Below are 10,928 nucleotides of genomic sequence, written 5' to 3' on the forward strand. Positions count from 1 at the left end.
CAAGGGTTATGTCTTCAAGGATTCCCCCAAAAGCAGACTCTAAGACAAGGATTAGAAGTAAGCCTTTTAGGCTAGGGAATTAAAAGCAAAAGTGAATTACTGGGAACTTATGAAGATAAAAAGCTTCTGCACAGCAAAGGAAACAACCAACAAAACTAAAAGGCAACCAACGGAATGGGAAAAGATATTTGCAAATGACATATCGGACAAAGGGCTAGTATCCAAAATCTATAAAGAGCTCACCAAACTCCACACCCGAAAAACAAATAACCCAGTGAAGAAATGGGCAGAAAACATGAACAGACACTTCTCTAAAGAAGACATCCGGATGGCCAACAGGCACATGAAAAGATGTTCAACGTCACTCCTTATCAGGGAAATACAAATCAAAACCACACTCAGATATCACCTCACGCCAGTCAGAGTGGCCAAAATGAACTCAGGAGACTATAGATGCTGGAGAGGATGTGGAGAAACGGGAACCCTCTTGCACTGTTGGTGGGAATGCAAATTGGTTCAGCCGCTCTGGAAAGCAGTGTGGAGGTTCCTCAGAAAATTAAAAATAGACCTACCCTATGACCCAGCAATAGCACTGCTAGGAATTTATCCAAGGGATACAGGAGTACTGATGCATAGGGGCACTTGTACCCCAATGTTTATAGCAGCACTCTCAACAATAGCCAAATGATGGAAAGAGCCTAAATGTCCATCAACGGATGAATGGATAAAGAAATTGTGGTTTATATACACAATGGAATACTACGTGGCAATGAGAAAAAATGAAATATGGCCTTTTGTAGCAACGTGGATGGAACTGGAGAGTGTGATGCTAAGTGAAATAAGCCATACAGAGAAAGACAGATACCATATGGTTTCACTCTTATGTGGATCCTGAGAAACTTAACAGAAACCCATGGGGGAGGGGAAGAAAAAAAAAAAAGAGGTTAGAGTGGGAGAGAGCCAAAGCATAAGAGACTGTTAAAAACTGAGAACAAACTGAGGGTTGATGGGGGGTGGGAGGGAGGGGAAGGTGGGTGATGGGTATTGAGGAGGGCACCTTTTGGGATGAGCACTGGGTGTTGTATGGAAACCAATTTGACAATAAATTTCATATATTAAAAAAATAAAATAAAATAAAATTTCTTAAAAAAAATGCAACTGAAAAAAAAACAGAAGTAAGCCTTTTATTTTGCAAAGGGATCCCAGGTAGTCCCAGTAGGGCAATGGGACAGAGGAGGGAAAGCAATGACTAAGGGTTGTATTTATCAAATCACTGCCACCCTGGGCAAATGATTTTTAACCCCAGGGGGTAACTCTGGGAAACTGTAAAGCACATGCTACAGGGGTTTCCCCTCAGAAAGGGGAGAGAAGAGGGGTATTTATACACTAACTCCTATCAGTCATTGTTCGAGGGTGGCTGGTGGGGGGATTTCTCATCACCTTGGAGAATACCCTCAGGAAAAGACACACTGGTGCTGGTGGTTGGAAAGCTCACAGGCTAGGCTGAAGTTTCAGGAAATGTGGGCAAGAAGCCAATGGCCCTGACAGTCCTGTTCACTGCTGGAGTGAGCACCTAGCAGATGGTAAGCACTCAACCAAGTATACAGAAATGAATGAACAAATGTGAGTCAGCGAACGGGAATGATCAGCCCAGTACTGTCAGCCTGGTTTCATACAGGGGGCGGGGCAAGTGTAGAATACAGCTGAGGCAGAGTTTCCCTCCCTCCCTACGTGGTCAGGCACAGCAACGCGACTGCACCCCGCCTTGGGGGCTGCTCCTACAGGAAAATTATTTAACGCTCTCAAATTGCTTTAAAAGAGCCAATTCACTGTATAATTGCAACAGTAACAATCATCATAATAATTCCTTGTTCTTAATAATACATTGGAGTCAGTGACAATAACAATTACACTTTAATGGGTTTAGCTGGCAAAGGAATTAAATTTGGGTAATCCTGTGTACATACCCGTCTTTTTTGTTGTTGTTTGGGGGGTTTTTTTGTTTGTTTGTTTCTTTCTTTGCTTTTGTTTCCATTTCTTTGTTTTGGACTAAAGATGTCTCCATCACAGTTTTCCCAAAGACCATATTCAGGAGGTAAGGTCTAGAGAGGACATGTAATTATGGTCTTGTTTGTCTACCAGTTATGTCTGCCTGCATCATCTCTTGGCCACTGGCTTTTGTGTCCCAGGGTTATTTCTGTCACCCTGATGGCTGTCATTTCACATTTTTCCTCCATCAGTGAACACACCTAGCGTTCCCAGAGCTTTTACAGTTTTCGAAGTAGTCATAGATGCTCACGTGATTCTTGGGGCAACCCTGAGAGATGGTCATCTGTAGGTATTGTCACAGGATAACTCTACACTGTGGGATACATGGGGCCAAATAATTCGATGACATAAAACATGGAATTGCATCATTGTGAAGTTAGTGAATATATAATTTTTTAACTGTTCTTCCAGTTACCTTTGGGGAAAAAAAGAAAAGATGTCCTCATGCATTAGATGTGAAGGAAGTAGGCTGATTATTACAAGAAAGAGTGCACCAAACACCGGACTTAAACGTCCCTCTGTCGCAAACCCCATTCTGCAAAAGAGGAAACTGAGGCTTGGAGCAATTACGTGATGTGCCCATGGTGACACCTCTAGTATTTGCTCCCAGCTAGAACCAGAAGCCAAAGCTATTTTTCCTGCCTGGCATACTGCCTTTTCATCCAGGCTGACTCTAACCATTCATCACTTGGCAAACATTTCCCTTCATATAATCAAGTCAAACTTATCATGTAGCTCTAGTCCTTTCTAGTCTTTGCTATTATGTATATTCTATTTTAATATATTTACAATGAAAGTGTAGATAGACAGTTATAATTGGCATTCCCATTCAACATTATACGACATAATCTGTTAGGATTAAGAGTGGCTTAACGAAGATAGAAGCTTCTTTTTTCTCAAGCAAGAGAAATCTGGAGGCAGGCAATCTGGACTGTTATGGTGGCTTCACAGGCATCGGGGACCAGGCTCTTGCCTTTCTCCTTCACTACCCTAGAACTTGGCTTCTATCCCAAAGCACTTCATGATCCAAAGGGGGCCACTGAGTCTCTGGTTTTCCTCTGTGAAACTGGAAGCAGGAAGAAGGAAAGAGGGAAGGGCAAAAGGGGTGTATCTCTCAGCGAAGTTAGGCGTTTTTGTTTTTGTGTTTTTCCCAGAAATCTGATTCAGCACTTTATCTCATTGGCCAAACTTAGTCACACAGATACACCAAGCACTTAAGAAAGCTTAAAAATGTATTCTTTTTAGTTGGGCTCAGTCTTGCCCCAATAAAATTAGGATTTTATTTTCATAGAATAAGGAGAAAATCAATCAGCTATTTTCACAACAATGCTGCATAAGAAACCACCCCCAAATTCAATGAATAACCACAAGTATTTCTTTCTCATCTGTGCCTCCTGGATGAATCAGGGTTTACAGAATAGTGAGTGATTCTGGCAGAAGATGTCAGGAACAGAAACCTGGCTGTGGGATCCCAGACTGGCAAAGTGGGAACAGAGGCTCTAGTGGATGTGGTCTGTACTACTGGTGTTTAGTGGGGAAGGCTACCTTCCTCCTGTGCTCCTACTAGATGACCTACCTGGAGCTGTCTTGAAAATCCATTTGGGGGACCACCAAGAAAGAGAACCCTCAAAGTGCCTGGGTGACGCAGTTGGTTGAGGGTCCGACTCTTAATTTGGGCTCAGGTCATGATCCCAGGTTCATGGGATCAAGCCCTGCATCGGGCTCTGTGCTGAGCATAGTGCCTGCTTGGGATTGTCTCTCTCCTTCCTTTGCCCCTCTCTCTGCTCGCTTGCTCCCTCTGAAAGAAGAAAGAAGGAAAGAAAGAAAGAAAGAAAGAAAGAAAGAAAGAAAGAGAAGGAGGGAGGGAGGAGAAGGGAGGGAGGGAGAGAGGGAGAGAGAAAGAGAGAGAGAGGAAAAAAGAGAGAGAGAGAGAAAGAAAGTAAGTTAGTCTAAGGGTATATCAAAAGAGGAAAGGGGGACTCACCAGAGACCAGCAGAATATGCATCACCTATATCAGTGCAGCCAACAGGACTTCTGCATCGCACAATCTCAGGGATGCCAATCACGCTACAGTCTATGGAGTTAGCAGAACAAAATCTACGTGGCCTTAAAGCATAAACACTCACAGTGCATACCAGGTACAGTTCTCTGAAACGTGTCCTCTCCTAACACAACAAGACATACTTCCATGTCAACAGACACAGACCTAACTATTCCTTCTTAGGTGTCTAATGGCCTATATCTGTAATTACTCTTCTGGTTAGAGACATAGACTTACTTCCTTTTTTTTTTTTTTTTTTTTTTTTTTTTTTTTTGCTGTTGCAAGCACTACTGTAAAAAGCATACGTCTTCATATATCTTTTCCATCCTTATCTCACATCAGACACAAAAACAAATTCAGAATAGATAAAAACAAGCAATCAAATAAAACTTCGATGTAAAAGAAAAATAGAAACTATTAGGAAAAACATAAGATCATGTTTTCCTACTTTGGGGTATGGATAGCCCTCATGAGTATAAACACAAAACCGCCCCCTGGGGGGTTTAATTTTATAGACCTTCTGTGTATATAAACATAATACAAAGTCAAAAGACATAAACTTGAAGCTAATGTTTGCCGTGCGTGTTACAGACTAAAGGCTAAAATACATTTTATTTAGAAAGCTCCTACACATTGATTTCTAAAATGAATAACTCAGTAGAAAAGTGAGCAAAGGTGAATTGGTAACCCACAAAAGAAGAAATACAAATGTAAAACCAGACACTTGGTCTTGCGAATAAGGAAATGCAAGTTAAAACAACAAAATATAACTTTTAAAAAATGTTTATTTATTTATTTTTAAGAGAGAGAGAGATAGAGAGCAAGCAGGGGAGGGCCAGAGAGAGAGAGACAGACAGAGAATCCCAAGCAGGCTCCTCACTGTTAGTGCAGGGATTCTCTCTCTCTCTCTCTCTCTCTGCCCCTCCCTCCACTTGCATTCTCTCTCTAAAAATAAATACATAAACTTAAAAAAAAAAAGAATCCCTCATGTGCATAGAAATACACACACATACACATACATGCACATCATGATTAATAGAGCATTATTTGTAGAAGCAAAAAATAAAATGGAAAACAAATGGAAAAGAGCTAACTGGCCATTAAGAAGACAGGACTGTGGTGTACCCTTAGTCACTAAAATGAATGATATAGATCTGTATGATCTAACTTGAACAAATATCCACAATATATTCCTGTAGAAAAAAAAATTCGTATTAAAAAACATGTGTGTGCGGCTTCAATCCATTTATCCAAAAAAAAAAATGTTGTTTCTATGTGTTTGTGTAACTGTAGAAAACTTCTAGAAGGCTACACTCCAAAGTTACTTCTGTAGGAGAGGGGATTTGGGATTGGAAGAGAGAGAACTGTTATTTTATATTTCATACACTCAGTTCTTTTGAATTTGTTGTAACAAGCATGTATATACTTTTATGATTTAAAAAATAAAGATGTAAAGAAATCGTGTGTTTTTGTATCTGACTTTTGCACTCCTGAGAAGAAGAGGTTTTCTGCAGGGTCAGCAGTGGTGTGCTGGTGAATCAGCTGGGTCAGGGGTCGGGGGTGGGGAGAATGGGGAAGGGAGCCCTAATTTGCAGCGTTTGTCAATTTCCACTGTATAACGATTTCCACTATGTTTAATTTCAAGTGGCTCACAAAATTCTGGAATATTTAACATAATGGGGGTTCAATAAATCAATTTTTAAAATCAGGTGTTGAACAGCACCGAACTGCCAAGGTCCTGAATAGATAAACAAGTCAAATCAGCATTCTGTTCCCGTGCAATGGAAACATCCCTGCTGGCTGGGGCAGGTCTCAGCCTGATTCATTCATAGTTCATCCATGTCTCTCCCCAACTCACCACTAAGACTTCACAGTTCAAGTCTTCTTAGGCCGCGTGGTCTCATTACAGTTTTGCAAGGTCAATTTAGTTCACCAATTCTCTAAACAAAGCTCCACTCTTCAGAAATAGGTCAGGTGGTAGAGGAGACCCTGCCAGGAAGGATTCCTTATTCATTTCAAGCCCAGGCACCTCCAAGCAGGGGAGTTCTGCAGATGGTGCATGGAGGGAGAGAATCTGGGTGAACTTTCAGCCTTTACAAAACTATTTCTCCAGATGGGAAGACACAAGAGCTTCCATTTCCAGGTCTCCAGATGGGAAGACAGCATAGCCCCATTTCCAGGTGCTTCTCTCCACTGCAACAATTAACAAGGCACCTGGCAATTTACCCAGCTGGGAACTGAGACCAGTGTCTGCCCCCGATTTGTTCACAGTCTAATGGCACAAGAATCAGAGTAATATCACAGAGTAAGTGCTGTGATGGCCAGGCCCACTGCTACCATTTGCAGAGACTATGAAACCTGCCTCCCTTCCCTCCTCACCCCAGGCTCCATCCTACACATTAAGGATTCAACACCAATGTGTCCAAACTGGATCCACCATCACCCCCGACCCGAGTAGCTGCCCTGTGGCCATTTTCTAAAACCAGGGGTGCTAAGCTATCCATCCTCTGTAAAAAGAATCTGGGGCAGACGTTCTGTAGGCAAATGGCAATGGACTAAGGCCATTTGGGATAGAAATTTCAGGGTCCTGGCTATTCAGAGAATGATCTAGAAACAGGGCCAAGACTCTTTCACTTCATGGAAGGAGCACAGGCCACAAGAAACCTGAGAGGAATCCTCAAGAGCATAGGACCCAAGGCAGGACCCCCATTTGCCTGGGAAGTACCAGTAATGGGAATAGTACATGGGGCTAAGGGAAGACGCAGCCCATTCTTGGCCAATAAGGGAAGGCTTCCTAGAGGAGACCAGCCTAAGCTGAGCCTTAACTGACGCATAACGTTTAGCCAATCAGAAAATACAGTAGGAGACTCCAGGTAGGGCAACAATGAGTGACCAGAACTTAAGAGCAGAGAAGTACTCACAAGAGCTGATGTTAAATTGTTCATGAGGGCCGTGCCTTTGCATTTCCCTGAATCAGAGCGATGCCGTTGCCCTTCATCCCCCAAACCCTAAGAGCAGAGATTGGCAATTTAGTTGAATCCGCTCACAGAAGAGTGATTATGAATGCTCTAAATGGAGCCCAAACTCTAACGCAAGTGATGTTGATTGACTCCATTTGCCACACTGACCAGGGGTTGGACGGAAGCCTCTCAACCTTGCCCCTGGCCCATCCCCATCTCTTGCCTCCCCGCCCTCCCTCCTTCACAGTTCAGAGATGTGCTGGAGACATATAAGACTGCAAAAGGAATTAGTGCCAAGGTGTTAACTGGGGTAATGAGTTAGATCATTCATTTGCATTTTTATGGGGCCCTTTGAGGCCTTAATTTAACTTGAAAATGTGATTAAGGAGGGAATTTTCAGACTACAACACTCCCCCCTTATCTACAGGGGTTATGTTCCAAGACTCCCGGTGGATGCCTCAGACCACGGCTAGTAGCCAACCCCATATAGACTGTATTTTCCTATGCATACATACCTGGGGTAAAATTTATAAATTAGACACAGCAAGTGATTAACAATAATAAAATACAACAATTATAACAATGTACTGTAATGAAAGTTAATGTGACGGTGGTCTCTCTTACTCTCTCTCTCTAAATACCTTTTTGTGCCGTACTCACCCTTCTTGCGGTGATGCGAGATGATAAAATGCCAGTGTGAGGAGACGAAATGAGGTGAATGGCGTAGGCATTGCGACATAGCATTAAGGCTACCGCTGACCTCCTGACCACATGCAGAAGGAGGGTCACGTGCTTTGAGACCTCGGCTTACCCTGGGGAGCTGAAACCGGGGAAAATAAAACCAAGGAGAAGGGAGAACTCTTGTAAAATCGGGACCCTTGGAAAAATGAGAAAGGCCCTTTGGTGTCCATAAGGGAAAGCCCCTTACCTCCTGGTCATTCTTTAATGACCTCCTGGTCATTCTTTTAGGTCAGGGATTGGCAAACTTTGTCTGTAAAAGGGCCAGTGAGCAAATATTTTAGGCACTGTGGGCCATGTGGTCTCCGTTGCAAATCCTCAGCTCAGCTGTTGTAGGGCCAGAGCAGCCATTAACAAAACGCAGTTGGATGAGCAAATGAGTGACTGAGAGTGTGTCTGTGTTCCAGTCACCTGCTATATTTTAATTTGCTCTCCCTTCCTCTTTCCCCTCCTCTTAGAGAAGATAGCCCTGCTTCTTTGGTGAAGTATTACAAAGATCCCTTAAAATCCTGCCAAGGGGAATTATCATCGATTGCCATGACTGACTTTGGTAAGTCCAATGCTTGCGGGCAGATGGGATTCACCACGATACCTAGATATCTTATGTCCGTCTTTGCTTCCTTACTTCTGAAGGGCAATCGCGTACATTATTTTGCACTCGGGTCTTCATTCCCAGCCCTGCCACTCGGCAGAGATGGCATAGCTTGGTGGCTAAAAGAAGATCGGGAGCTCCACAGTTAGACCAGCATGGGTTGTTTCGGTCAAGATGGGCCATTATGCTAGGGTAACCAACAAACCACAGCAGAATTGAGTATTTGCAACAGAGACCACACGGCCCACAAATGAACCAATCTCCACGTAAAAGAAAAATATCAACTTCTTGCTTATGTTGTATGTTTGAGGAGGTGACTCTGCTCCACACAGGTACTCAGGGACCCATGCTGATAGAGCCTCCACCCTATGGAACACCCTTAGGTCCTGAAGTAAGAGAAGAGAGAATATGAAAACTTCACATACACCCTGTTTCCACAGTGCCTAAAATATTTGCTCACTGGCCCTTTTACAGACAAAGTTTGCCAATCCCTGACCTAAAAGAATGACGGAGGTAAGGGGCTTTCCCTTATGGACACCAAAGGGCCTTTCTCATTTTTCCAAGGGTCTCGATTTTACAAGAGTTCTCCCTTCTCCTTGGTTTTATTTTCCCCGGTTTCAGCTCCCCAGGGTAAGCGGAGGTCTCAAAGCACGTGACCCTCCTTCTGCATGTGGTCAGGAGGTCAGCGGTAGCCTTAATGCTATGTCGCAATGCCTCGCCATTCACACATCACTGCTGCTTAGAGCCCACTGTTGCATGGAGCCCATGGGGAGTCACATGTCCACAACGAACTAACCAACCCTGGGAGGTATCAGAGAGCAAATGCAATGTTTACCGAGCGCTCCTATCTCTGCCACAGGTGGCCTTACCGGTGAGTAGCTAGATGACCTTGGACAGGGATTGAAATATTCTGTGCCTCATTATCTTCCAAGGTAAAGCAGGAATAACAACAGCCTCCGACTCAAGTGTTGTGGTCATATAAAATGCTAATTTGCCTCTAAATTACAGCGCCAGGCACATAGTGAGCGTTCAGCAAAAATAAGTTATTATTTTTATTATTACTAACTATATGATTATGAGAAAAATGCTTTGTCCCTCTGGGTCTGTGTTCCCTCTTCTGCAAATCAGGCACGCCAATAACACTGTTTAGACTAGCAATTAAATTAAATGGCACAATACATAAAAAGATCTTAGCACTGTGCCTGACATACAATAAACACTTAATAAAACTGATTTCCCCTTGCTGTATGCAAACACGAATTGATAATTCTTTCTGGTTCTGGTTGCAAAGGGCTTATTTGCGGGTTTAATGGGCCACAGGAGTGTTTTAAGAGGCTGGCCAGTGGAAACTCAAATACAGAGCATTTCCAAACAAAAGTGATTTTAGAGACTCTCTCTTTGCAGAGGCAGTTTGACACCCAGAGATACAGTGTTCTAGAATGTGCCCTATGGTTCTTTCAGCAACTTAGTTATGTGGAACTATATTTCCCAGAACCTCTTTTCTTGTATGGTCTGGGTTCAAGTTGCCAAAAGTGAAATTGCCTGGGAAATGGACGTGAAAGTGAAGCAGCAGCCATTGTGCTCTGAAGTTCAGTGTTGGCAGGAGGTATTAAGAGGGGGATACTGAGGTCCTCTTGGGGTCCAGTTCATCCTTGAATTTCTTTGCTACACATCCAGCTTTCCTTTTGTCCTGCCGGTGCTGATGAGCAACAGTGAGCTCAGGCTCACGGCCACTGGTTGCTTACAAGATGAGGGTCATTGAGAGCCGACGACTTCCGTGAGCTTCTACGTCAGCTCCCTGTGGCTCCACTCCAGCAGCTGGATGAGCGTGTGCTGCATTTTCCCGAAAACTCTGACTCATTCACCCACACCAAGTTCTGTGATGGACTGATTGTGTCCCCTTAAAATTTATATGGTGAATGCCTAAGCCCCAGTATCTCAGAATATTTGGAGATAGGGCCTTTAAAGAGGTTATTAAGGTTAAAATGAGGTCATGCGGGTGGGTCCTAGTCTGATCCTTCAACTTTTATTTGTGGACCTTTACTTCTCCAGCTCTTCCCACAACCGGGCAAAGTCTAATTGTTTTTAAAATAAATCCTTGATTTCCTAATCCTCAGGATGGTTCTGCTCCCCTGATTGAGCCCAGACTTACACATGTAGAAGTCAGCAACATGGGCTCTAGATTTCTGCTCATGCAGAAATCCAATCTCTAATTTTGTTCTCTGTGATCTTTGAGCTATTGCTTAATTTCTCGGTGTCTCAGTTGCCTCATCTGGAAAATGGGATGATAATAGCACTCCTCTGCCCCTGCAGGGCTGGATTAAATGACCTACTATGAATAAAAGATTTAATACAATCCCAGCACACAGACAACACTCAATAATTGTTGGTTAATATTATGATTTTGATTACAGCTGACGCTTGAACAACACAGGTTTCAACTGCACGGGTCCACTTACACATGGATGTTTTTCAATAAACACAGTACAGTCCTATAAATGTATTTTCTCATATGATTTTCTTAATACAGTTTTTTCTCTAGGTTAT

At 43.1% G+C, this 10,928-nt stretch overlaps 1 long non-coding RNA gene across 1 annotated transcript; it reads right to left on the minus strand.

Annotated features, from left to right (window-relative positions):
• Positions 1-2,936: 2,936 nt before the first annotated feature.
• LOC128315070 (uncharacterized) lies at positions 2,937-8,848 on the minus strand. Its single transcript, XR_008297438.1, has 4 exons — positions 7,712-8,848; positions 7,013-7,099; positions 3,626-3,847; positions 2,937-3,115 (listed from the first exon to the last, which is right to left on the minus strand). It is a non-coding gene; the product is annotated as an uncharacterized LOC128315070 (long non-coding RNA).
• Positions 8,849-10,928: the final 2,080 nt, after the last annotated feature.

This window comes from Acinonyx jubatus, chromosome C2, assembly GCF_027475565.1.
Source record: "Acinonyx jubatus isolate Ajub_Pintada_27869175 chromosome C2, VMU_Ajub_asm_v1.0, whole genome shotgun sequence".
NCBI classification, from domain to species: Eukaryota; Metazoa; Chordata; class Mammalia; order Carnivora; family Felidae; genus Acinonyx; species Acinonyx jubatus.